The following is a 5315-nucleotide window of genomic DNA, read 5'->3' as shown; positions in this document are numbered from 1 at the left end:
CTCGAGCAGTTTCCACCATAGCTGTCCACCAAGTACAATTAGATGTGTCATTGAAGCCTATCTTAAATAGGTGTGTCATGACCAATTCAAATAGGAAACAACAAACTAAGATAGTTTCTTACCAAACACAAAATGAATAAACAATAAAAAGAAACTACTAAAAATAAGATATTTGAGTTGGACCAAAATTTGAGAATTGTAATGCATTAGAAGCATGCCAAGAGCAAGGCCATCAAAAACAAAAAAATCCTACCTCTTGTTAAGTACTTAAAGAAAAGTGAATTTTCCGAAAAGCTATTGAATTATCCTACCTCTTGTGAAAATATGCTACCTCTTAAATTATCCTACCTTTTGTGAAAATACACAAGAGGTAGGATAAGCTGTTGAATTCAAAAGGTAGGATATAATATAATATAATATACTATAATATAATTCAAGAGGTAGGATATAATATAATTCAAGAGGTAGGATAAGCTGTTGAATTATCCTACCTCTTGTTAAGTATTACATGCTGTGTATTTTCACAAGAGGTAGCAAAAGCTGTGAATTTTCTTTCAGTACCAATGAGTTGCAACATTGGCCCAAAGCCTATAGTTGCAATATAATCACATGCATCTCCAAGTTGATATAATGTGCTAAAATTAGCACTGTTTTCAAACAGCCCACCTACCTCTTGTTAGGTTTATGGTGTGTATTGTGCTAATTAGAGTTAGTTTATGTGGAAGACAACTAGCACAAGTGTTGTGTGATTATGTGGCTATAAGTTGATGTATGAAAATAGATGGAAAAGAAGCTAAAAATGTGAATTAAGTAATCTGGTTGGTTGCTGCCCTGAATTAAAATTCAGATGTAATAGAAGTCTAAATTTTCATTTTCTTACTTCTTACCTACCAAACAAATATAAACTTGGAATTTATAGGGTACAATATTACATAAAAAAGAACATAACTTTTTTGGCTCAAATAGGATACAATATTACAGAGTCAAGTGCCCTTTTCTTTGTTGACAATTTCTGATTTGTCATTTACAACAAACAATGTATAACAAAAACTAACCTAACCTCACTACTAGTTAATGTTTAAGTAATAAAAGTAACATAAAAGGAAAAAACAAAACAAAACAAAACAAAACAAAATTTAAAAATAAATAAATTATGAAATGAAAGTACTTCAAAATACAGGCAAAACCAATGGCAATGGCAATGTCTTACAACAACAGAAAAGGGACAATTTTATACTATATGTACAGTACAGACATAAAAATCTCACACTTAAAAAAGCAACTGGTCCCAACACTCCAAGACAAAGGATTAGCCAAACAAATTTTGGTTTCTTTATGCACAAAGAAAATATAACCAAAACACCCAACACTCCAAGACAAAGGACCAGCCAAACATATTTTCTAAAAGACAAAGGGTTCTAATATATATATTTTTTAAATTTTATTTCTAGTTGGTATGTAGACTTCTATTACATTATAATATTCAAGCCATCCATTAGATTATAATATTCAAACCTCTATTCCCCCCAAAAAAATTGAATTTTACGTAGAATCAGGCCATCCATTACATTATAATATTCTCCCACAATTAGGGTTTTGTGTGGTTGTGGTTTTGGTTGGTAAAGGGTTTTTTGTTTGTGTGGTTATAATTAATTGAAGAGAAAAGATAAATAAATTATACCTTTGATGGTAGATGAAAAAGTCTACAACAGTAAATCATACCTTTGTGTTGAATTTCCGACAGTGTTGAATTTCCGAAAAATTGAAGCATCACTTGATTCGAAAGTGTTGAAGCACTTGTAAGAAAAAAGAAAAAAAAAAGTAATGTCCCAGGCACTTCAGCAACAAAATGGATTCAATCGGTGTGGAGAAGATGAATACAGTAGACTGACAGTCAAGGAAGGAGAGGTATGAAAAATTAGGAGGGTGTGCATTTGATTGTGAAAATATTATGAATACGGGTAGATTTGGTAATAAGTGGGGTGTCCAAAAAAATATTATTAAAATTTAGGGTTTAGGGTTGGGGTCCAAAGAAATGGGGGGTCCAAAGAATTTTGGTAGGCGCTAATAACAGCACTCTAAAAATAAAAATGAAAACGAAAAGGTAAAATAAATGTAAATTTAATATAAGTTTTTTTTTTTTTTCATTTTCTATCTGTTTTTAAATTCTTAGCTAAGATCCAAACATAATGTTAAAGTTCTCATTATTTTAACTACATCCCTTTTGGGGCTTTGCCCAACTAATTTCTGTAGTCCTTTGTTTTACATATACTACACAATTCGCTCTGACTTCCCTCTAGTCTTAGATCAGATTAAAAGGTACTGTTGAACCTATGAGGGCTCATCACAAATCCCATTTCAATAATCTGAACTGTTTATAGAACTCGTCAAGTACTATATGTCTGTAAAAAATCACGTTGATCGGATGTCGATAGCTATTTTATCGAATCAGATTTTTATCAACCGTTTATTTTTTCACCGTTCATTTTTTTATACAAAACTGATTTGATCATGTAACTGTCGATATCCGATCAATGTGAGTTTTTACAAGCATATAGTATTCGATGAGTACTACACATTAACGATTCAGATTATCGAAATGGGACTCGTGGTGGGCTCCTAAGAGCCTAACAATACCCTCTAGTCCAATATGGCACTAGAGGGAAACTAGACCCTATACAATTACCTAGTCAAATAACCTCGATGGAAGAAAAAAATATTGAATGTAATATTAATACCATCTTATGTGATATTATCTTTTAATAAAAAGTAGTAATGGGATTAGACATACTTTGTCTCTCATTAATTCAACGATATCACAGTCTTTACTGCAAAGTGAAATTACTTATTGAATAATGATATTGCTCTGTGATATCATCATTTCTTCTAATATTTTATTCTTCAATTGAAGTAGAGAACTGAACATTGAACTAATAATAAATAAAATTTTAACAGAGGTCATTTAAAATTCATTCAAAATTGTAGTGTTTTGTAGCTTGCAAGTATTTGTTGTTGAACCAATTCAAAATTTCTTTGGCTTCATTATTAAAGCACTTGGAGAAGAATGGAGCTCAAATGTTCTTCCAAGTGAACTTTATTTTCTGGAGAATTATTGTGGCAAAAACATTTGCTAGTTAAAAACTATCACATTTTAAAGAGAGGGGTTTGGTTTTACACACCCCCCCCCCCCAAAAAAAAAAAAACAAAAAAACAAAAAAAAAACAAAGAGGGGTAGACCTTCCAAAAAATCTTTGCTTTGTAAAACCATAATTATAGAAGGGAAAAACCTATAAGTTTATTTTTGGTTGAAACAAGATTGACAAGGTTGAAGAAAATCAATTAATATCAAATTATTATGAAGAGGATAACATAGAAGAACAAGAGATCAGTATCAAATTATGATGATGGTGAAGAGCACAAGCTATGTAGAAAGGGAAGAAATCCAAGAGATATCAACTTGTAAGAAAAAGAGAGGTAATCTCGTATTAAAATATGTTATTTTAATAATTTTTTAACTTTTTAGTTAAAGTATGAGCTAAAAAAATTATTATATTTTGGATATTTTTTGGCTTTTTAAAGAAAAAAAAAACTTACAAAAAGTAGGAAGAAAAGAAAATCTTTAACGTTTTCGTATAATTTGTTGGCTTTTTTATTTGTTTTAGTAATTTTTTTAACTTTTTAACTAGAAAATGGAGTTGTCAAATGGGAAAATCAAATAAAAGATAATTTATTAGTTGGGATCAAAATCAACTAGCAAAGAATGTTGGTTTGTTTTGACATAAAATAATTTTTTTAAATAATTAGATATTTTTTATATTATTTGATTAAATAAAAAGTAAGTAAAATATTTTATGTCAAAATAACTTATCATTAAAAATTTTGTAAGCCAAATTTTAAAATATTTTGTCATAGTCTCTAAAATATTTTGTAAGCCAATTTTTAAAATATTTTGTCATAGTCTCTAAAATAACTTATCATTAAAAATTTTGTAAGCCAGTTTTTAAGAAGTTTACTCCCCCCCCCCCTCTCTCTCTCTCTCTTTGTAGCACATAGATCTTTAGGCAAATTATATCACTTTTGGCAAATTATATCACTTTTTTCCTATTGAACTTAAAATTATAGCACTAAACCCCTCCCCCCCTTCTCTTTTCTATTAATTTTTTTTTTCAATTTGGACTTTAATAAATGAAAATAACCTTTTGGCTTAAGCAAATTACACTTCACCCACTTAAACTATCAATTTGTATCAATGTAAATCTTCGACTAATGATTTATTACGCAAATAGATAGAAAATTGACGTGTAGCTTGCATATGTTATCTCAAATTTTGATTCTATTGGGATTTTAATTTGATTATTATGTGTTAGTTATTCTAGGATTTTTTGAGATAGAAGTTAATCTAGGATTAAAATATGAAATTGGAAATACTTAAAAAGGAAATGTGAGCAAATTTTATTTTGGACCCCTTACATTAAGGTTATCTTCGATTGCTACCACATAGTTCTCTTATTTTTACGTTCTATATTCACAATTCTATATTATTATTATTAACGTTATTTTTTGTTTTTTTCCTCACGAAGGTGTCTGATACTTTGTCCATGTACAACATTTACCAAACAACTCTTGGGTACAGAGGCTTATTTGAAATCTATTTGAATAGTTTGAAGCCCGGGTTAAGGAGGAGGGCTACGTGTTAGGTAGCCGACAACCAACACGTAAAAAAGCCGCTCGGATCTCTTATGACAATGAATCCTACTTTGAATTGCTTAAATGCTAGGTCGTTACCCTCAAGTGACGCGATGTGTCTGCCTCCGGGTGCTTCGAAAAGTAAGCAAGGGGCACCACATCGACGCCTAGGTGCGGTGAAAAATAGGCAAAGGTTCTCGCGCTCTCCCGAACGAACGCAGGTAAAGAAGCTAGTCCAAGACTATAGGTTTAGGGTAGTCACTTGGAATATAGGAACCTTAACTGGTAAGATGATGGAGTTGGTAGATGTTATGATTAGGAGGAGTGTTAGTATAGCTTGCGTACAAGAAACTAAGTGGACGGGTGAGAAAGCTAGGGAAATTGAGGATACCGGTTTTAAACTGTATTATAGTGGCAAGGATAGACACAGGAATGTGGTAGGAATCTTAATTGCCAAGGGTCTTGTAGAGAATGTAGTGGCGGTCATTCGGAAAGAGGATAGGATTATGTTAGTTAAACTAGTTATTGGAGGGAATATAGTAAACGTTATTAGTGCATATGCCCCTCAAGTAGGATTAGATGATCAGACTAAGAGGGATTTTTTGGAGCAAATGGATGAGATCTTACAG

The sequence above is a fragment of the Camellia sinensis genome, chromosome 2, assembly GCF_055761805.1.
Source record: "Camellia sinensis isolate YWXY chromosome 2, ASM5576180v1, whole genome shotgun sequence".
NCBI lineage: Eukaryota > Viridiplantae > Streptophyta > Magnoliopsida > Ericales > Theaceae > Camellia > Camellia sinensis.
The sequence above is the reverse complement of the archived record's forward strand: the minus strand, read 5'-3'. Positions refer to the sequence as shown.